The 23,370-nt window shown below is 49.4% G+C and overlaps 1 protein-coding gene and 1 long non-coding RNA gene across 38 annotated transcripts in view; one reads left to right on the top strand and one right to left on the bottom strand.

Moving 5' to 3' along the window:
- Nucleotides 1-23,370, top strand: part of MEGF11 (multiple EGF like domains 11) — a 389,272-nt gene that overhangs the window by 241,285 nt on the left and 124,617 nt on the right. The gene's annotated exons all lie outside the window — the stretch shown is intronic.
- LOC118144789 (uncharacterized) lies at nt 19,415-23,107 on the bottom strand. The gene is made up of 4 exons (XR_004729547.3): nt 22,952-23,107; nt 22,439-22,598; nt 21,564-21,859; nt 19,415-19,628 (listed from the first exon to the last, which is right to left on the bottom strand). It is a non-coding gene; the product is annotated as an uncharacterized LOC118144789 (long non-coding RNA).

The following is a 23,370-nucleotide window of genomic DNA, read 5'->3' as shown; positions in this document are numbered from 1 at the left end:
GGGCACTTTGACATGACCACTGAGTTGCCAGCCACTGTTCAATACCCACCATGTGCTTGCACCTGCTGGAGTCAGAGGGAGTAAGACTCAGACCCAGTCTCTCTCTAGCTGGGTCCCTGACGCGGAAGGGTTGAGACACCCTCAGAGTTTTGACACATTCCCTGTTACAGACTGAATTATGTCTCCTCTAAAAAATATATATACTGAAGTCCTAACCCTCAGTACCTGAATGCGACCTTATTTGGAAGTAGGGTCGTTGCAGATGTCATCAGGTAGATTAAGATGAGGTCATACTGGAGGAGGTTGGGCACCAGCATGCCTTGCGGTCCTAGTCCGTGTAGACATGCAAACAGGGGATGCCATAAGATGGTCAAAGTGGAGCCTGCAGTTCTGCAGCGCCGGCCAAGGGAGGCCAGGATGCCAGCAAGTGGGAAGCTAGGAGGGGCAAGGACTGGCTCCTGTAACAGGTTTCAGAGGGAGTATGTCCCTGAGCGCTTGGATTTCAGAACCTCTTCCTCTAGAACTGCGAGTTGATACATTTCTGTTGTTTGAAGCCACCCAGTTTGTGGTGTATTTTTACAGCAGCTCTGGGAAACATCTATTCTCCCCCGAGTGCTCTGAGCTCCCTGGAAAAAAACCTGTTCCCCAGAAGTTTATCTGAGCCTTCCTTGGCCTCCATTCACAGCTCAGCCCTGACCACGTCCCCCAGGTAATGAAATCTGTGCATTCTTTGGACATGATGACTCATGCCTGTAATTCCAGCACCTTGGGAAGTCAGAGTAGGCAGATCACTTGAGGCCAGGAGTTCGAGACCTGCCTGGCCAAAATGGTGAAACGTGTCTCTACTAAAAATAGAAAAATTAGCCAGGTGTGGTGGTGCACGTCAATAACCCCAGCTACTAGGGAGGCTGAGACACAAGAATTGCTTTAACCTGGGAGGCAAATGTTGCAGTGAACCAGGATCGCTCCAGGGCATCCAGGGCACTCCAGCCTGGGTGACAGAGCGAGACTCTGTCTCAAAAAAAACAAAAAACAAAAAAAAAACCTCCTTCTAATTGGCTCTAAGTTGTTGACCTAGAGCCCTCCTTGTCCTTGGGGTCTAGGACCTTGTAAATGAACCTTTACGATCAGAAAAGCTGCTTAAGGGACAGGAGAGGCAGGATGATTTGATTTTTAAGAGCATGAACTCACACTGACCCTGGTTTAGATCCCAGCTCTGCCACTTCCCTGCTGTGTGACCTTGAGCAAGTAACTTAGCTACTCTGGGTCTCAGTTTTCTCATCTCTAAAATGGGGGTGATGATATTGTAAACCCTAAACTCAGAGGGAAGTTAGAAGGCTCACATGAGTTAATACAGGGATTAGCAAACTTTTTCTGTAAAGGACCAGTTAGTAAATATTTTAGGTTTTGCAGGCTACATGCAAGGTTTCTGTTGCAACGATTCCACTGTGCTCTTGGAGAGCAGAAGCAGATACATGCGAAGATAGCATAGGAAAGAATGGCCTCCTGTGATTCATAAAACTTTATTTACAAAAACAAATGGCAGGCAGGATTTGATCCACAGGCCACAGTTTGCCGACCTTTGAATACGACATCCGAGGCACTTAGTGCAAGGTGCAGCGCAGGGTGACCCTCAGTGCATGGGAGCATTTTACTGTGGAGCACAAAACCCTTTCTCATGCACAGTTCCATTCGCTGTCATGGAAACCTTGTGAGCAAGAGGTTCTGGGTATCCCCTCTCTACAGACAAGAAAGCTGGGGTCCAGAGAAGTCCTTCATCTTGTTCTGTAGGGAGCTTAGGGCAGAGAGCTTGCATTTTCTGCCCAGCAGTCTGTGGGCCTTAATAAACAAGGTTTATCTCTTGCCCAGTTGATAACTTACCAGAGATCTGTTCTGCGCTCAGAGCTGCGTCTAGCTTAGGCAGGGAGAATTGTAAAATAAGGAAATTGTCAAGAAAAGGACAAACCACAGTTCCTGCCCCGATTTTTAAAAGCCAGCTTCTTATTTACCAAATGGGAATAACGAACCTGCCCATGTCAAAGAGTTCTTTTTGCCATGCAGTCATTGATGGATTCTTGCTTATTTTCATTCATGCATTTATCTTCCTTCATGTATTGATGCACTAAACACGTATGGAGAGACAGATACAGCCAGGACCAAGCAGGCATGGTCTCAGGAAGGGGTACTGCCAGCCTAAGTGGCCTCTTTGTGAAAACTGCCAAAAAAAAAAGTCCTTCCTCTGAATGGATGCGACTCTATACTAGGGCAGTTGAGGACTGGATTTCAGCCCCATTTTCCCCTTGGCCAGGCGCCTTGAGCAGTGCACAACATACACAATCATGCATGCTGTTCCTGTTCCCTGGAGCTTCAGTCTAGTAGAGGTTTGAGGCATGGAGGTGAGTGACGCTGACAGCCGTGATGCTCTGAAAGCCAGGTGAGCGACATGCCTTAGAATGCCCTCCACTCCCCTCTCATCCACTGGTTTCACCCTCCCCATTTAGAGCTGCCACCTCTGTGCCCACGTAACCAGCTCTTGGCCTGAACCTTCCTCCTACCCCCACGGAAGACCACCTGCCTCACCTTGAAGGGCTTGAGGGGGGTCCTACCTGAAGGACTGAGAACACATCTCTGTGAAATACACTTCCTGGTTACCTAATGTGCATTAGTGGGTGTCATTAAAAGACCATTATTATGTGAGAAAGAGGCCATGGATGCATTAGTGAAACACCTGGAATTGTTTTGGTGCCCTGATGAAGAGCTAGTCTGAAGTGCCTCACTTCCTGCAGCCACCACCGCCACAGGTGCTGAATCTGAGTGGCAGAGATCTAACCTGTAACCTGCCACCTCACCCAGGAAGCCCTCGGGAGCTTCTCCAGGTCACACTCAGCTCTCTTCCCTCTCTCTGGATGGCTAGACCACTCCCTTTGGTTCCTAGCCACTTCCTGTCTGCCATTGGGAACTGTTTGACTGGGTTACATTTGTCCCCCTAGTTGGACAGTAAGCCCTTGATACCGCATGTGGCATTTTCATCTCGTTCGTTTGTTTGTTTTGAGATGGAGTTTTGCCCTTGTTGCCCAGGCTGGAGTGCAATGGCGTGATCCTGGCTCACCACAACCTCTGCCTCCCAGGTTCAAGCAATTCTCCTGCCTCAGCCTCCCGAGTAGCTGGGATTACAGGCATGCGCCACCATACTCAGCTAGTTTTTTCTATTTTTAGTAGAGACGGGGGTTTCTCCGTGTTGGCCAGGCTGGTCTTGAACTCCAGACCTCAGGGGATCCACCCACCTCGGCCTCCTAAAATGCTGGGATTACCAGGCGTGAGCCACCACGCCCAGCCGCCGTTTTCGTCTCTTAAACCCCAGCACATATCATTGACAGACCAGCAGCTCTGACACTGTAACTGACACTTGCTTTGAGGTAGAGTTGGGAGAAGGCTGTCACCCCAACTCTGACCAGAATCAGAACCCTCAGCCAGATGGCTCACCTCTGCCCTCTCTGGAGGTGCCAGGCTTTGAGACAATCCTGGCTTCCCAGAGGATGTAGTTCAGTGGGGAGAGCAGGGGTGAGAGGGGTGAAACCTTGGAGGCCTAGGTTAACACTTAAACCATAGTGCAGCCACTTAACACAGCCTGAGTACACTTGGGCTCACTGGGTCTGTTTCTCTGTCTGTAAAGTAGGGGGAATGCCACCTACCTTTCATCAGTGAGAACCAAATGAAAGGATAACAGTGAAAGGTCTGACTCAGCTCAGCACATTAGGGAGCAAATACAAATGTCCACCCTCTTCCCTCTTCCCATAGGCAGGAGACTGGCTTCTGGGCTGGAGTTAGGCTGAGACCAAGAAATACTGAACTCCCCTCCTCCCCGCTTCCCCCTTCCCCCCTCCTTGCCTGCTCTAAGCAAAGCCTCTCTTGCTGCCTCTGGGGGAGGGGCGGGGGGGCAGTCACCGCAGGTCCACTGCTGGGAGCATTTATCCTGGCTGGCATCTTTGCTGTGGAATGGAAATTCCTCTGTCTCCTCCTATCTGCTCAGGGGAGATGGTTTTCGGTGGAGTAATGCATCCCATCCCTGGCATCCCTAAAACTCTATGACATAGGTAATTGCCTTAATACCCTGTATAAAATGGACCCGTTTATCATTTGTTTCTCATTCACTAGGGCTAAGGTGGAGCTTGAGACTGGGTTTCCAGCAAGTTCACAGGAGACAGCCCGCTGCTGCTGCTGGTCTGGGGACCATAGTGTGGTTAAACCAAGCTTTCCCTGGCATGCCCACTTTTTTCTCCCACCACCACCACCCCCGCCCCCACCGCTTTGGATCCAGGTGCCAGTGAGACCCAGGTCATTGGATTCGTGAACTTGGCTCAATCTCCCGTCATCTGCCCTAGGAAGTGGCATCATAAGGTGGGGGGAGGAACACAGGACTTAGAGGCGTCTGTTTCATCATAGCTGTGACCTTGGGCTGCCAGCAGTTGTAGCTGAAGCAATGGGGACTTAGCTTGCCTGGGCCTCAGTTTTTCATCTGTGAAATGGAGGTGTTAAAATTCTCCTGGTACACCTCCCATGTTTTTATGGGATGTGCTCGAACATCCTGTTTAAATTGAAGTGCTACCAAAAAAAACTATAATCTTATCATCCCTGGTGTGAAGGAGAAAGAGTGAAAAATAGATTGTACCATCACAAAGATGGAAAGCCTTAGCCACTGAAGAGAATCTGGGGCACCACTCCCTTAACCACCCCTCGATTTTATAGAGGAGGAAACAGAGTCAGAGGCAGGGAAGTGACATACCCATGGTCAGATAGCAAAACCAGGAGAAGAATCCAGCTCTCCCCTGAGCCCTGCTGTTTCCGCCATACCAAAGTATCAACGTCTCACCAAACACAGGCTCAGAAATTGCACTGCTCCCTGTCACCCCAACTTTGAAAAAAAGCCAGGTGTGCGCCTCAATTTATCATTCCTGGTGCTCCTAGGAAGTTTCTGTGATTAATCTTGTTAATTACTCCTCTCTCTGCTCTCCCTGGCTCTGGGCTTGTCTCCTTTTCTGCCTAAGTCAGGACTGAAACAATAAAGAAGTTTTATTACATATAAAACCACTTTGGTAAGTGCTACCATTAGCTGATAATAAAATTTTTTTGAGTGTTTCAAGCAGTTGTTTTTATATTTCCTGTTAATTATTCAAAACTCCAGGTATCATGTGGCCATGGGGATGTCAGAGTTGGGGGTGCCTCCTGTCCTTGTTCCAATCACCTCTTTTCCAGGGAAGAACTGGCTCCAGGGAGGGAGCCTTGGGCTAGACACAGGGGGCAGCTGCCAGACTGGTGAGGGCATTGTTCCTACTGCTGGAGAGCCTCTAATCTAAGGAGGACGATGATTTTCCTCAGGAAAATCTAGTCTAATAAGGGAAATAAACTCCTCCCTGCCAAGGGCTGCCAGGATGGTGGGAGAGTCCTCTTCTGATGGAAGAGAGCTGCCCGGGATGGGGTTGAGAGCTGCTTGCATTTCTCTACCCACTTGCCCTCACCCCACCCCATGATGGGGCCAGGAGAATTTCTAGGTTATAAGAGTTCACCCTCAAGGAGCACTTACTACATGCCAGGTGCTGCTCTGTGGACCTGCACACGGTTACTGCTTTTGCCCTCACGACAACCCTATGAAGCTGGGACCGTTCTTGTCTACAGCTGAGGAAACTGAGGCATAGAAAGATTAAGTCACTTGCCTGAAGCCATCCACTAAGAAAGCAGCAGAGCTCAGAAACAAAAACTGACAGACTCGTTTTGGTGGATATGGGTTTATTTATCCCAACTATGGTAGGTGTTTAGTAAATGCTTATTAGTTCATTGACTCGTGGTAAGAGTGAGACGGAAATGCTGCATCCTATAGGATTTGGTGCCTGGGGCAGGCAGGGATGCCTTTCCAGAGCAGGTGGGATGTAATGGGAGGGCCGGGTGCTGTGAGGACTGTTTCCCTGTCGCCCTCCCAGTATCACCGAGGCCTGACCAGCAACCAGCACTTGGAGCCACCACTCGCAGGCCATCTGCGTGCAGGGTAACAGGCCATGAAATGTCATTACCAGGATGATGTTCTAAGACACAGCGCAGGTTTTTGCTGGCAAGGATAGCAGCCCAGCCAGGGACAGGGCCTTTGCCTCTGCGCTTCCCTTTCTGCAGGAGTCCCTGAGACCTGGGAGGATCCCCAGGGAAGCAGGGAAGAAGGAAAGAGGGAGAAGAGGAAAGGAGAAGGCCAAAATGCAGGGAGCAATTAGGGGAAAGGGAAGTTGATGGATGCCTGTTATCCCATTTAGTGTGCCTGGCGCGTATGTACTTCCTACGTGAATGAATGAGTGGTCCTTTCAGAGTAGATGGGGGTGCCAAGCTGGGTACCAAACTGAATTTAAGGTATGTTTAAGGCTCCCAGCTCTCTGCTCAATTTATCTGGTGAATTAATTTGCTTCCCCACCCCTTTCCTTCCTCTACTTTCCAAGGCTTGCCTTTAGTTAGGAAGACATGACTCCAAAGATGAAATGACAGTCAAGGCAGGTGTGACTCGATGTCAAAAAGCCAATAGGAAATACCGAGGCTGTCAGAAAACCTGGACAGGAAACCTCAGTGCAACGCTGTGTGTAATAGCAAAACACTGGCAGCAGTGCAAATGGGCATCACCCGGAAAGGGGATATGTATTCAGTCCTGCGGGCTGCAGCGTGGCAGTGAAAATGAATGAATGGAGTGACATGGATAATTCTGCAGAGTAATGCCGAGAGCAAAAGCAACACTGCCTTGGCTTGGGTGCCCAAAGGCAGAACCAGTGTGCAGGGAGCTGCTTTGGGAAGGAGAAGGAGGGAGCAGGAAGACAGGATAGAGAAGGGGAAAGCCAGTAAAGGGTGCGTGGCTGAGTAGGTCACTGCTGAGGGCAGCTGGAGTCCCTCTGAGGAATCATGCAGCATGGACTTGAGAAACAGCCTCAGAAGGACAGACCTGGGGTGGTTATCACTGACTCCTATCCCCCATTGGCTGAAGGTTGTCCTCAGGAACGCCAGCTCCTGGTCCCTCTGGCTGTGCTTACACAGGCAGAGCAGCCTCCTGGAACTCGGGACAAAGCCCAAGCCTCTCTCGGGAAAGGAGAGAGGCCCCTGGTGGGGTGCTCTGAGCTGTCCCCACAGCTATGCCGAAAGCAGGTGGGCTGGGGGGCTGTGGCTCAGAGGACACAAGACATCAGCCACAGATTCATAGTACATCGATGTGAAGCTGAAAAACCTGCAAAACTATAGTATGTATTGATAGTGGATATATACACGTGTGTGTTAAAAACGGAAAGATACTCATGGCAGTGACAAACATCACATCCAGGATTCTGGTTACTCTAGGAAGAAAAAGAAAAGCACATTCAGGAAGTGAACACAGGAGGCTTAGTTTGTACTGATGATTTGTCTTCTTTTTAATCTAAGTGGTGGGTTCATGGCTGTTCCATCACTTTTTGTGTCTTTAAAACATTTCATCGTCACAATAAACACCTTAGAAATGCTAGAGAAGGACCCTCAGTTTTTGCATTTGGAGGGTGTGGTTCATGGTGGAAGCTAGATAAAAGCTTTGCCTTTGAAGGAGGAATAGAATTTGTCTAGGTAAAGGGGGAAGAAGGGTCTCCCAGGCCAGGAACCTCACGAACAAAGGCGCGGAGATGGGAATGTGTGTGACGTATCAGTCGACGTCAGGCAAGATCGTGTTGGGGAAATATAGGTTGAAGGTAGCAGATGAGGTCACGTTGTGCAGTGTTACTGCCACACTGAGAAGTTTAAACACAGCAGGACCGTTAGAGTGGCAGTAGTAGTAGTAATAGTAGTGATTGTAGTGACAGTAATATTAGAGGAAATAATAATACGCACTAATAAAACAACTACCATACTTCTACTTACGAAGTTCTTACTCTATGTCAGGTACGTTGCTACACACTCTATGTACCTCAGCTCATTTAAACTACACAACAGCTCCCTGAGGTATTATCTTAGTCCGATTTCTGTTGCTGTAACAGAATGCCACAGACCGAGGAATCACTGAAAAAAGGAGTTTATTTAGCTTGTGGTTCTGGAGTCTGGGAAGTCCAATGACATGACACTGGGATCTGGTGAGGGCCTTCTTGGCTGCATCATAACATGGCAGAGGGCATCACATGGCAAGAGGGCAAGAGAGCCCGAGAGAGCTCATTTTTACAACAAAGCCACTCCCGCAATAATGAACCCATTCCTGCAATAGTGACATGAATTCATTCAGGAGGGCAGAGCCCTCATTAATCCATTAATTCATTATGAGCACAGAGCACTCATTAATCCATTCATGAGGGCAGAGGGATTAAGTTTCCAACACATGAACTTTTAGGGAACACATTCAAATCATAGCATTTGGCTGGACACAGTGGCTCAGGCCGGTAATCCCAGCGCTTTGGGAGGCCGAGATGGGAGGATCGCTTGAGTTCAGGAGTTCGAGACCAGCCTGAGCAACATGGTGAAACCCCATCTTTACAAAAAAATACAAAAATTAGCCAGGTATGGTGGCATGTGTCTGTAATCCCAGCTACTCGGGAGGCTGAGGTGGGAGGATCAATTGAAGCCTGGGAGATAGAGGGTCCAGTGAGCCCAGATCGCACCCCTGCATTCCAGCCTGGGTGACACAGTGAGACTCTGTCTCAAAAAACATTATTCCATCCTGATCCCCAAAATTCATGTCTTCTCCCATGTAAAATATATTCATTCCATCCCAGTAGCCACAAAGTCTTAGCTATTCCAACACCAACTTAAAAGTCCAAAGTCCAGTGTCTCATCTTTATCAGATATGGGTGAGACTCAGGGCACATTTCATCTTGAGGTAAATTCCGTCCAGCTGTGAGCTTATGAGATCAAGTCATCTCCTTCCAAAATGCAATAGTGGGACAGGCATGGGACAGACACTTCCATTCCAAAAGGGAGAAATTGGCAAGAAGAAAGGAGTAACAAATCCAAAACAAACGGGGAAAACCATCTTTGGTCTTAAAGCTGGAGAATAATTTCCTTTGCCTCCGTGTCTTGCAACCTGGATACACTGGTGTGGGGGTTGGGCCCCCAAGGCCTCAGGCAGCCCCACCCGCATAGCCTTGCTAGGATCAACCTTTCCCTGGGGGCCCAGGCCACCTGCTATATCTTTTGAAATCTAGAGGAGGCCACTGTGACCCCACCCAGTGTGCACACTCTGCAGACCTGTGGAATTAGCACCACATGGATACCACCAAGCCTCACTGCCTGTTCCCTCCAGAGTGATGGCCAGGCTGCACCTCGGCCTGCTTGAGCTATGGCTGGGTCAGCCAAGGAGCAGTATGCTGTGCTGGAATTCAGGGAGCAGAGACCCTAGGTGGCACTGGCCATGGAACCTACCGAGGGGGCCCTTGGGCCCTTCCCCTGAAACTATTCTGCTCTTCCAGAGCTCGGGGCCTGTGATGGGAGGGGCAGCCTCAGAAATCTCTGAGATGTTCTTCAGGGTCTTTCTCCCTATCGTCTTGGTGTCTTCTGTGTATGGTAATCTCTTCGGTGAACAATCTCTTAGCCACACCTGGGTGCCATCTCCAAAACCCACCTTTCTCTCTTTACATGACCAGGCTGCAAATTTTTCAGATAATTCTTCTCTGCTTCCCTTTTAATCATAAATGCTGCCTTTAAATCATCTCTTTCTTCTCTTACTTCAGTGTGGTCAGTTCAGGGCAGCCGCGCCTCAGGCTCCATGCCTTGCAGCTTAGGTATTTCTCCCACCAGATTCCCTAGCTCATCACACTCAAATTCTCTCTTCCGTCATCTTCTCAAGCACAAGCATAGTTCAGCCAAGTTCTTTGCTACTTGATAACAAGGATGGCCTTTGCTCCAGTTTCCAGTACCTTGTTTCTTCATTCTATCTACGACTTTGTCAGAGTGGCCTTTGCCATGCATGCTCTCAGCAGGATCACCCTTAATGCTTTGTTCACAACAATGCAGCTGCTTTCCAGCATTCATTTCAAAACTCTTCCTGCCTCTACCGATTACCCAGCCCCAAAATCCTTCCACATTTTCGGGTATCTGCTATATAGCAACCACCCTACTTTTCAGTATCAATTTTCTGGTATCACCTGTTTTCTGTTGCTATAACTGAATACCACAGACTGGGTAACTTATTAAAAATAGAGGTTTATTTAGCTCATGGTTATGGAGGCTGGGAAGTCCAAGAGCATGGCACAGGCATGTGATAAACCAGGAGTCCTCAGCCTTTTAGGCTCCAGGGACCGGTTTCATGGAGGACAATTTTTCCATGGACTAGGGGGTATGAAAGTGTTGGTTTCAGGATGAAACTGTTCGATGTCAGATCATCAGGCATTGCATTGTCATAAGGAGCATGCAACCTAAATCCCTCACATGTGTAGTTCACAGAGAGTTTGTGCTTCTGTGAGTATCTAATGCCGCTGTGGATCTGACAGGAGGCGGAGGCAGAGCTCAGGTGATAATGCTTGTTCACCTGCTGCTCACCTCCTGCTGTGTGGCCTGGTTCCTAACAGACCATGGCCAGGTTTTGGGGACCCCTGTGGTAAAGGCCTTCTTACTGAATCATAACATGGCAGAGGGCATCACATAGTGAGAGGGCATGAATACCAGAGAGCTCACTTTCATGACAAAGCCACTCCCAAGAGAATGAACCATTCCTGTAATAACAGCATTATTCAATTGATGTGGGCAGAGGGATTAAGTTTCCAGCACATGAACTTTTGGGAGACACGTTCAAACCATAGCAGGAAGTACTGTCATAACCTAATTTTACGCATTTGGAAACAGAGAAGACAGGTAGTTGCTCCAGGTCACACACGGAATTGGTAGCGGAATGTGGATTTAAGCTCAGGTTGGCTTTCTGCCCAGGCTCAGCCTCGCCACTCTTCCTCACCGCCTTACGGATGTCATCACCCCTCCATGCCCCCGTGTAAATTCCTGAATGTAAGAACTGTACTTCACCTGAAATGGGAAATGGCTATCCTGTGCTCCACCTGTGATCTGGTGCTGGGTTAGGTAGAACCCCAGGCTCCATGGGAGAGTGTGTGGTGATCTCAAAGTGACATTTGCCTGAAAGAGCTCAAGTTTACTAACCCTTCACCCAGGCCCTCCCCGACCAAGGCGACATCCTTGCATATTCTATGCAGTATCTCACAGAGGGAAACCAGCCTGGGTGTAGAAGGTCCTGGCTGTGCCAATGAGCAAATCAGCCAAACATCTAGGAACACACACTGGGGCATACCAAATGTTAATTAGTGAGAACCAAGGATGGGCTGTGCTTCCTGGGAAAAGGGAAGGGACCTTTACTTGGATAGAACACAGACCCTTCAAAAGAGGGAATTTGGTCCTGATGCTTCAGAAAGGAAACCCTGCTTCTCTCCACTGGGACAGGGTTATTTACTTTTCTCCTATCAGACTGATAATCCCAGTGGTTTGGGATTTGGGGACAGAATGGGCAAGTGCAGGCAGGATCTAAATCTTGCTAAACAGCATATGAGCCCTTTTACATTTCCCTTTTATTTTCCCTTAATGGAAATCAGGCCCCAGGTTGAATGCTCAGACCAAGCCTGGGAATTAATTAGGCATGTAATGCTCGTTAGCAGTAATGAATGTTCCTTGCTGAAATCCTTGTGCAGCTTGGTGGGGGGACATGGCCTCTGTGGTAAGAATTAAACATTTTCCCTGAGCAGGATCTTGACACTGCAGGGGCCTCAAAGCCTGTATATAAGGTTGAGGGGTGGCTGGGTAAGGTGGCTCACACCTGTAATCCCAGCACTTTGGGAGGTCGAGATAGGTGGATCACCTGAGGTCAGGAGTTCGAGACCAGCCTGGCCAACATGACGAAACCCTGTCTCTACTAAAAATATGAAAATTAGCTGGGCATGGTTGTGCCTGCCTCCAGCTACTCCGGAGGCTGAGGCAGGAAATCGCTTGAACTCGGGAGGTGGAGGTTTCAGTGAGCCAAGATCAAGCCACTGCACTGCAGCCTGGGCAGCAGGGCAAGATTTCATCTCAAAAAAGAAAAAAAGGTTGAGGGGTGTGTGTGTGAGTGAGGTGTGTAATGGATGTGTGGTCTGAGGCATGTATACGACATGTATGGGATATGTCGTGTGTCTTCTATGTCATAGCACAAGTCAATGGAGGGTGGACATTACCTGTGAAGCTTTTGGTATATGTATACTGCGTGTGATGTGGAAATGTGGTGTGGGCTGGATGTGTCATGTGAATACCTGCCATTTTGCATGTGGCATGTACATAGCATGTGAATTGCAGACATGTGGCCTGGGCACATGAAAAGTCGTGTCTGTATCTGTCTGTGTGTGCTCAGGTGTCTGAGTCTGAAGGACTTTATCACTGTCAGAAGCAAGATTGCTGAGAATTCCCGTGACATTGGGCAGAATTATGATCCCGCTTAGCGCTGAGATAACATTGGTTGGAGAAAGGACGGATGAAAAATGTCCCCAGGAATAGAGAATGGAGTTGGACTGCCTCAGCAGAGGATGAGCTGGTGCCGGGGAGACAAGGAGAAATACTTGTTTAAAACTGAAAATATCTGTTACCAGAGGAGGGAAAGGGACAGCTCAGCCTAGAGGAGCGCAGGAAGGAATAGGTACAGTGGAGGCAGGAAGTCCCAGCCAGGAGGGGTGTTGATGTTGGATCTGTCTCTCCCCAAAAGTATCCAGAACCATTTGAGGACACCCCCCAAAAACAAGGCAACTCTGTTTGCCTGTTTGTACTTCTCTAAGGCTAAACTCCATCCATAATCCAGCTGTTCATTTGAGCATCTGTCTCGAGATACCCTGGGATAGAGACAGGGATGGATTCAGAGCCCCTCAAACATCACCCTTCTCCCCTCCCTCCCTCCCTCCCTCCCTCTCTCTCTCTCCCTCTCTCTCTCTCTCTCTCTCTCTCTCCTCTCCCGCCCCCCCCATATTCTTTTAACAATCATTTAGTATTTGGCTACCTAACTTTTACATTGTGAAAATGGCATTATAACAAAATTACAGGAAATGTTTAAAAACAAAGAGGAAGGCCTGGGAGGGAGGGGGAGAGGAAGGCATGGAGGTCCCCACTCAGCCCCCAGCACAAAGATAATTCATGAAAGTCATGAGTGGAGGGCAGGTAGCCCAGAGCCCACCTAGAGCAATTCTTGACATCTCTGGGTCTGGGCCCCCCAGGAGAAAGACCCCACTGTCACACCACCGTTCATCAGTTACAGAGCAGGTTTCCTCTCCTCTTTTCCTGCTGTAAAGAGGTTTGAGTAATGTGACCATGTCCCAAGTGGGACACTTTTGAGACTAAAGAGGGCTATTAATAATTATGTCACACCAGCAGGTAAAAACTGGGACTGTCTCAGGCACACAGGATGTATAGTTTCCAAAGGCTTAGAGGTCAGGATAGGCAGTATGAAGAGGAAGGTTTCTCATTCCTCACCCAGGCTCAGCCTCCCTCCTTCTCTGCTGCAAGGCTCCAGCAGAGAAGACCTCGAAGGCCACGAGGCCCTTGAATGTGAACATCCTCTGGACACCTCCTTGGCTCAACCCCCATCAGAACACCACAGGGCAGCATGGGCTTCTGAGAAAATCCAGCCTCTTCCCACAAGTACCCAGAATCATTTGAGGGCACCCCCCAAAAAAGGCAATTCTGTTTGCCTCGTGGCACTTCTCTAAGGCTAAGCTCCATCCAGAATCCAACTGTTCATTTCAGCATCTCTTTCAAGATACTCTGGGATAGAGGCAGGGATGGATTCAGAGCCCCCCAAACTTCACCCTTCTCCCCTCTTCTCTCTTCCTCTCCTTGTATTCATTTGACAAACATTTATTATTTGGATACCTAACTTTTGCATTGCGAAAATGGCATTAGAACTAAATTACAGGAAGTGTTTGAAAACAAAAATAAATCACCTGGAGTCCTGCCACCTTAACACAGTAATTTCATTTTGCATAGTCCTTTCTGATCCTTGTCAGCATTTTTATTACGTAGTTATAATGCACATGTAATTTTACATTGTTTTTTATTTCACATTTTACCATAAGCATTTCTTCAACATAACATAGTTTTCATAAATATTTTAAATGGCTACATAATAGTTCATTGGGTTTATATACCGTTATTTACTCAACAATTCCCCTGTTGTTGACCATTTGGGTTGTTTTCCATTTGGGGGCATTGTAATGTTGCAATGAATACCTTCATGCATATAAATACTTGTTCTTTTGAATGATTTCCACTGGATACAACATTATGAGTGGGATTACCGGGTCAAAGTGAATGAGCATTTTATGACCCTTGATATATTGCCATATTGCTTCCCAAAATGATCATTCTATCATTCCTGTTTTCAACATCATCAGTAATGTGTGTACCAGCTTCGATATAACATTGTCAGTGGTGCATGTTATCATTTGTTTCCCTAAATTGCTAATCTAGGGAGTGTAAAATAGGACCTCCGTGTTGTGTTAATTTGCATTTATTGGGTTTCTAGCAAGGACAGACATTTTCTGTGTTATGAAAGGCCTTTAGTGGATACTTACTGTGTGGCAGGGTCTGTGCTAGGTGCTGCAGAGATGAGGTGAGGTCTCTGTCCTCAAGCTCACAGTCCAGTATAAACATGGACACAACTGACTGCCAGGAAGAGGAGACGGGGTACAGAGATATCTTACCGCACCCAGTAAGAGGCAGCTGAGGCAGGGACAGGAGCCTGGTGGGTATGCTGACGTCACAGTTGTTAGAGACCTTGCATCTGTTTAGTACGTCCATCTTGTCAGACGGTTTTCCTCTCGATCTTTTTTTTTTTTTTTTGAGATGGAATCTTGCTCTGTTGCCCAGGCTGGAGTACAGTGGCGTGATCTTGGCTTACTGCAACCTCTGCCTTCCGTGTTCAAGTGCTTCTCTGCCTCAGCCTCCCACGCAGCTGGGATTATAGGCACCCGCCACCATGCCTGGCTAATTTTTGTATTTTTAGTAGAAATGGGGTTTCACCATCTTGGCCAGGCTGGTCTTAAACTACTGACCTCATGACCCACCCACCTTGGTCCCTCATAGTGCTGGGATTACAGGTGTGAGCCACCGCGCCCAGCCGGTCTTTTTTGACCCTGAATATTCCTCCAAGACAATTGTCTTCACTATCCTCATTTTGCAGATGAGGAAGCTGAGGCCCAAGTCTGTTAAATGACTCCCATTTGGTCACAGCTTAAGGTGCAGAGTCAGAACATGAGTCTGGGGCTTCTGATCCTAAGCCCAGTCCTCTCGAGACGACGTCAGGCCAGCGGGAGGAGGGCATAGAGGGCAGTGGCCCTTAGCCCTGATCACACGTCGGAACCATTGGGAGCTGAAAAAGGGAAGTTAGATTCTTGCCACCCCCATCCAAGATCTGCTAAATCCGAATCATCAAGGAAGGGACGCGGATCTGAAGCTCCAGACTCCTCGGGAGGTTCTGAGGCGCTGCCCGAGTCGCAGCCCAGAGATAGGGTGCGATAGAACAAGAAGCGGACCCGCAGTGTGGCAGAGGGGGAAGCTATGAGCGGGAAGAATGCATGGCACCCGTTATATCTCAACAAATGGTATGGTGCACAGAGATGGAGCACAATGTGTTCCAGGTGGCCCTGCCTTATCATAGGACCCTGTCTGCGTGGGATGGTTTCTGCCAGTGGGGTCAGCTTGACGTGGTCACTGGTACCCAGGCACCACAGCCCAGCGCTGCCTCAGAGGAGGGTGGTTTGGAGGCTAGTTGTTTACAAGAGCTATTTGGAACCCTAGTGTGGACTCAGCCTGTGGCTGGAAGGGGCTGAGTCAGGATTTGAACCTGGGTCTTCTGCATCTTTGTGTGCTAGTCAGTCTGGAAGTGTGTTTGTTTCTAAGTCAGCTTGCTGGCCTGGCCAGGGCCCTGGAGCTTGGTGGGGAGACCCAGGAGGGTCTCCATAGCTAGCATGTCCAGTGCCCACTGGATTTCAGGCCTGAGAGTGCTGGTGCATGAGGGCTGCCAGAGATAATCAGGCAGATCAGAGGTACCAGGACATCACTGCGGGAGGGATATGTGTCTTCCTAAAAGAAGAAAAAAGGGATATTTTCTATTTACATTTCATATAAATGATACCATTTTATTCTCCCAGTGATTCTATAAGGCTCTTGAGGCAGTAAAAGCATACCTGTTTTACAGAAGCAGATCCTGAGGCCGCAGCTGATAAGTACGTTGCCTAAATCCACATAGCTAGAGCAATAATGCTAGGCTTCAAATACCGGTCATCAGGCTCCACATCCTGCGCTGTCTCAGTTACGTGTGCATTCATTCCAGGAGCGTTTCCTGAGAAGCCTCAGAGCTGGCAGTGAACAAAGATGATAAAGCCGTGGTCCCGTCATCAAGCAGTGCTACTCAAAGTGTGGTCCCCTGACCTGCAGCATCAGCACCACCTTGAGCTGGTTAGCAATACACAGTGTCAGGCCTCTCCCCAGAACCCCTGAATCAGAATTTTCATTTTAACAAGACCTCCCAGGTGGTTCTCACGCACATTAAAGTTCGGAAAGCCTTTTCTCTACACAGCTTCTGCATTACTGGCTGCACATTAGAATCACCTGGGGAGCTTTGGGGAAGCGGGGCGAGGGTGCGGGGGACCTGGCAGGGGGATTCCCCTGTCAGGCTCCATCTCTGGAGATCTGAATCACATTCTGGAGTGGGGCTTTGGCATTGAGATTTTTTTTCCCCCCAGTCTCAGGTAGTCTGTTATAGCAGGCATTGAGGTTTTTAAAGTTCCCCAGGTAAGTCTAATGTGTCACCCAGGTGAGGAACCCCTAGTCCAGAAGGTTCTCACTGATGCTGGTCAGCCCTTTCTCTCCTGACTCCCCTGCCCTTCTCTCCTTTTAAGTTTTCAATGCTGTACAGTTGGGAGGCCTTGTTAATTGTCATCTTCAGGATATAGGTGGGCCAGAAATTCCCCATCATTGTGGGGTTTAGAGATGCTGGGCCCCAGAGCTTGGGAAGCTTGGATCTGGGTTAGAAGTTCACAAAAGTGTGAGTCTGCAAACCCAAACTCAGTCTTCGGGGAGCCTGAACAAACTAAGAGACAGGGGAATGCCCTGAGAGGCCTGCAGGAAAAGGAGGTATGGTCCATTCCTAAGGACTCAAAACACTAACAGGAGTGGATCTGGGTGGCAGGTTTCATCATCATTTCCAATTATAGATTTAAAAATTGAGGCCTGGAGATTTTTAGGTTTTAGCTCAAGGTCAGTTGACTTTTAAGCACACACTGAAGAGACCACTTAAACAGGCTTTGTGTGAGCAGCAAGGTTTCATTTGGGTGCAAGCATGCTGAGTCCAAAAAGAGAGTCAGCAGAGGGTGGTAGGATAGGAGCTGGTTTTATAGGCTGGGCATAGGTAATGGAAAGTTACAGTTTAGGGTGTTTTTTTTTGCAGGCTGGGGGTGTGGTGTCACAGGGTCCGGTGTCACAAGTTTGACTGATCAGTTGAGGCAGGAACAGTGGTAGAATGTCACAAGGTCAATTAATCAGGCCACAGGGTTCAGTGCCACAAGGTTGACTTATCAGTTGAGGCAGGAACAATGGTGGAATGTCATAGGGTCGGTTAATCAGACACTGCAGGAGCAAGCTGTTCTTCTCCTTTTGCTGTTTTTCTGTTATCTTACACTTTCTGGCTCCAGGAGACCATCTGGAGGTGTACATGTGGGTCACAGGGGTCACCATGGCTTGACTATGGTGTAGTCCATGGTTCAGTCAGTTTAAAGAACCTTGCACTAGGATTTGAACCCAGGTCTGACTCTATTGTGCTACCCTTGTCCTCAGGGTAAAGATAGGAGAGGTAGTGGACCTCCTTGCATCAAGTCCCTCCCATTTGAGCTTTCTCCAGCCGGTCCCCCTCCTTCCTTCCTGCCTCTAGGCTGACAAGGGGCCCAGCATGAGTTTCAATAAACCAAGCAAGAGTGGGCCGCATGGAGCCCCCCACACAGGAATCAGCATGGGACCAGCACCTCTCTTGGGTGGCTGCCAGTGGCAGGGGACTTCAAGGAGGGGGCAAGGAGAGGAGAATGCATGTGTGTGTTTTCCCCTCTCTTGGGCACTGGCCCAGGCTTTGCATAGACTTGCTGGAAGAGAGAGTTCAATTTGGCCCTGATACAAACTCCACAGTCACTGCACTGTCATCTTCATTTAGTTAACATTCTTTCTGGGCAGACCTGGCCAGAATTCATCTTCATTATCCAGAGAGGGGCTCACTCCAGGCCAGCTTTGATCTCGTGCAGATGATTTCCTCTGAAGGCCATTAGCAGGGATGGGGGAGGCTCAAAGCCATGCTCCCCCAGCCAACAGACACCACAGCCCCCACTTCACCCAAATGGGTGCCCAGTCCACCTTCAGCAGGACCCAGTTCACCTCTGGCCTCTCTTAGCTGAACTGGGAGGGACTGAGATCCTGCTTATCCTCCTCTCCCTGCGCCCACAGTGCCCCTGCCCCTGCCCCTGCCCTCTTCCTGATAATTACCACCCACAAAGCACTTTACAGAGCCCCTTCACATTTGATTTTCACAAGCTCCAAAGCCAGAGCCACCAGGGTTTTGATCCTGGCCTGGCCACTTATACAGTGACCTTGAATGAGTTATTTCACCTCTTGGAGCCACAGTTTACACATCTGCAGAATGGGGCAATATTACCAGCCTTACAACATTTTGGAAATGACCCCACAACTTAGTGCATGTTAAAGCCCTAACACAGTGCCTGACATGTAGTAAATGTGTTATTACTACTTCTTTGAAGTGGATATTAGCACATCTGTTTCCCACACGAGGAAACGGAAGCTGATGGAAGTGCCTCTGGCCAGCAGTGGGACTTTGGGAAAGTCACTTCTTTCCAGACCTCAGTGTCCTCCCCCTGCGAGATTCTAACCGTAACATCCCCACCTTTCAGGCTTGAATGAAGGTCAGGTGAGAGAGAGGGTGTGAGGGCACCCCTGGGAGCCCCAGGGCTGACTGCAGTTCAGAATTCCAAAGCTGATGAGTGAGGCTGCCCCCATGGAGGGACATGTTCTGGGCAGCTGTGTTCCACAAAGCACCTGAACTCTAAACAGAGGCCTTTGTGGCTTTTAAAATTCTTCCAGCTTCTGTTTTGGGTACCAGGAGTGGAGAGACTGCTGGGTCAGCAAGATCTGGAGTCTGGCTCCTCACTCGGCTCTGGGCTCCCCCAATAAGCCAGCCCCGCCCTGAGCCTGCAGTTCTTTCCCGCTTCCCAGCTCACCCACCTGGTTTTTGCTGGTGCCCTCCATCCCCTCTGTCTCAGCCTCCCCCTGCCCTGGTCCCAGCCTCAGCCTACCACGGGCAGCCATGTATGCTCCCCTCCTCCCACTTCACCATCCCAAACCCCATTTCTTGGCTGCCAGCCTAGCCTCAAGTCTTTCTCCGCAGGGCCGTGCCCCAGCTGGTTTTAATCCCCTGTGATTGGCACTCTCCCACAGTGCAGGGGAAGGACATTTGGTCTGAGCAACTGGTGCTTCACCGCAATTATCAGCCCATGGCAGCAGCGTCTGTAATCCAGCCCATTGATCCAGTGGCCTTTCTTCTGCACACACACACGGCCACGCCGAGCCCACTCAGGTCTCTGCAGACTCTGCAACGAGCAAAGACAGAGGAGCCTTTTTGCGGCTGGGGCTGTGAGTCTTTCAGAAGCGTCTCCGTTCAAAAAGGCCAGCTAGGAGGGATTCATAAAGTGCCTTACAAAGCCACACAGATGCCTTGTGTTCCCTGGCAGGGTGCCTTGGCTGGCCTCCTCACACCTGACCATCCATTCATCTGCCTTTTCACTGGGTCTGCATGTGGCTGGGGCACATGGTTCCAGCCTCTAGCACCAGCTGGGCCTCCAACAGACTGGGTTACCCTGCAGGGCCATGTTTAGAGGCTCTCGTGGGTATAGCTGTGCTTCTTCCAGGCAGGCTCCAGCCCCAGGCCCTGAGCTGATGGGCACTTTACTGCACCCTGGAATTCAGAGCAAGAAGCAGCTGCCACTGGCCTCTACTCAGAGGATGGTGAAAGGGTAGAATCTCCATCTGGGCTTTTCTCTGAGCCCAAAGGGACCTAGAACTTCAAACAATTTTTTTGATATGGAGTCTCGCTTTGTTGCCCAGGCTGGAACGCAGTGGGAGGATCTTGGCTCATTGCAACCTCTGCCTCCCGGGTTCAAGCAATTCTGCCTCAGCCTCCTGAGTAGCTGGGATTATAGGTGCCCACCAACATACCTGGCTAATTTTTGTATTTTTAGTAGAGATGGGGTTTCACCATGTTGGTCAGGCTGGTCTCAAACTCCTGACCTCAAGTAATCAACCCCCCTCGGCTTCCAAAAGTGCTAGGATTACGTAAAGTCATGAGCCACTGCTCCAGCCAATTTTATTATTATTATTTTTTTTAGGCAGGGTCTTGATCTGTTGCCCAGGCTGGAGTGCAGTGGTGGGAACACAATTCACTGCAGGCTTGACCCCCACTCGCCACCCCCAACACCAGGCTCAAGAGATCCTCCCACCTCATCTTCCTGAGTAGCTAGAACTATAGGTATGCACCACCATATCTCAGCTGATTAAAAAAAATTATTTTTGTAGAGACAGGGTCCCACTATACTTCCCAGGCTGGTCCAAACTACTGACCTCAAGTTACTCATCTGCCTCAGCATCCCAAAGTGCTGGGCCCAAACAGAAATGCTTAGCCTGGAGTGCATGCACTGGGCCGCAGTATGACTGTGAACTCCTTGAAATTCTGTGCAAAATCATGTGTGTGCATGCGGGCATGTGTGCAAATTTTGGTAGAGACAGTCCACACTCATCAGATCCTTAAAGACGTCTGAGACCTAGCAGTGTGGTGAAGGCACAGCTGCCTGAGACCACTGGGCATGACCATCAGCACGGCAGATAGGCCCAGAGGTCACACTGGGCGTGACCATCAGCACTGCAGATAGGCCCAGAGGTCACACTGGGCGTGACCATCAGCACGGCAGGTAGGCCCAGAGGTCACACTGGGCACCCTTCACAGGAAGTGACTACACCACCTTACATGGAGCCAAGAGCTCATCTGATACAATTGCCAGCAGACCTGAGGGTCCACACCTGTCCTGGCTGCCTGTCCAGGCTCTGCCTGCATGTGGGAAGGAGCCCTGAGCTCAGCCATCCATGACTCTGTTCTCATTGCAGGGATCTTTATATCCTTATTCCTAGACCTTGTGGAGCCTCCAGACCCACCACCTGCCTGGCTAGACAGAGCCTCCTGATCATGCCCATCCGCTTAATCCCAGGGGACCCAAGAGCTCTCATATGGCCTGTTCTTCCCACTGCCAGCCCTTCCCTGGACTGCCATGTCCCCCAGCTCCAGCCACAAGTCATCCTTGAATTCTGGAGAGACATTTTGTTCTCTTGCCAGAAACCACTTTGAAATTTGCAAACTCTTGCAAGTGGAAAAAATAGCGAACAGAGAGCAGGAGGAATTCCCCACAAGTGCCACTCTTCCCCCCGCCCTCTCTGCTCCCTCCCGCTCCTGAGATGTCCAGCTCACACCAACCCACCTGGGTCTTAGTTCCACACTTTGCCAAACCAACATGGAAGGGCAGGGGCATCTGGGAGACTCCTCCAGACCCAAAACCTCTTGTAGAAAAGCATTTGGGCTTTAGCCCCAGGCACTGGGCGCTGAATTTCTGTCTTTTTTTTCCTTCTCAGATTTTCAGAGCCAGGAAGGCGCTTGTAGACCACCCTGGCCAATTCTCCTCTATTGCAGACTTCACCTTCAAGACAGCATTATTTATAGAATGTCTTCTATTCCCAAAGAGATTGTAGGGTTAAGATTCCTTTTTATTCCAAGTGTCTAAAACAGAAAAAAGACTCATACGTATAAAAGATGATGGGGCTGCGTTTAAGTTCATCTTGTCGAAGCTTCTCGTCTCACTGACAGGGAAACTGAGGCTGAGAGGAACATACGGCCTGCCCGTGGCTTCCTGATCCTGAGCCCAATCTTCCTCTACACTTTTGTTGAGTAATTGATGATTGACTTATGACAATATCAAGCAACAGGAGTGGGGTGGGCTACCTAAGCGTTGTCCCTGCAGAGCCCTGCCCCACCTCCCCAAGAGAGGTTGAGAATTTCTCAGGACCATTGCCTTCCTGGACAATGTGGGGACCCAACATCATTGCCTCTGATGGCACTGGAATTTTTTTTTTGAAATGGAGTCTCACTCTGTTGCCGGGCTGGAGTGCAGTGGCGCAATCTCAACTGACTACAGCTTTCACCTCCCAGGTTCAACGATTCTCCTGCCTCAGCCTCCCCAGTAGCTGGGACGACAGGCGCCCACCACCACTCTTGGTTAATTTTTGTATTTTTGTAGAGATGGGGTTTCACCATGTTGGTCAGGCTGCTCTCAAACTCCTGACCTCGTGATCCACCCACCTCAGCCTCCCAAAGTACTGGGATTACAGGTGTGAGCCCCTGCGCCTGGCCAGCATTGGAATTGTTAAAGGTATCTCCAGGAGTGAGGGAACTGGGACCAGCCATCAGGAAGTCCCGTCATTTCTTCCATTCTAATGCGACTCTGTCCCCTGACGTTTCCCTGGGGAGGAAGAAAGATTTCATTAGTGAATTGGAAAGACAGGCTTCCGATACCATTATACAGTACTCTTTATTGCAAAAGACAGAAACCCAACCTAAGGTTTAGGCAGAAAAGGGGATTTATTGCCTCTTGTAACTGGAAAGAACAGAGGTGGACGTTGCTTCAGGCCCAGCCACGTCACGGGCTCAAATGACGTCAGCAATCTATCTGTACCTTGCCTCTGTTTCCCTTTGTGTTGGCTTCATTCTGAAGTCTTCTCTTCCCAAGTAATAGCAGAGACAGACACCAGCAGCTCCAGGGCCACATTCTCCCAGCCTAACTAACGCCCAAGTGGAAGAGAATGCCCTACTTACCCAGTTCCTGTAAGTGTCCCGGGATTGAATCCCATTGGCCAGATTGGGTCACATGCCCATTCCAGAACCAATCATTGTGAGCAGGAAATTGAAAGATCTAATCCTAGGGGCTGGGGCCACGTGCTTTCCAAGAGTAGAATCAGCCTCCTGCCTTCTGCCTACAGGACCTGAGCTGGGGGTGGTGCCTGTATGCTGACAAAACAATGACTGCCTGTTATCCCTCCCCAGTTTAGCTCTGTCACAGCCCCACCTCCGTGTGCTTGCCGGAATGGCCATGAGCCGTCTTGGAATGGGCAGGGAAAGGGGTAGAGGTGGAAATAGCTGACAAGCCCAGAGCCAGAAGCGGGTAGCTTGTTGGAGGGATAAAAGTTCCTGGATAACCCACACTCTGGCTCTGAGTCCCTGGGAAAGATGATATA

The sequence above is a fragment of the Callithrix jacchus genome, chromosome 8, assembly GCF_049354715.1.
Source record: "Callithrix jacchus isolate 240 chromosome 8, calJac240_pri, whole genome shotgun sequence".
Taxonomy (NCBI): domain Eukaryota; kingdom Metazoa; phylum Chordata; class Mammalia; order Primates; family Cebidae; genus Callithrix; species Callithrix jacchus.
This window is presented reverse-complemented; position numbering and strand designations above follow the sequence as displayed.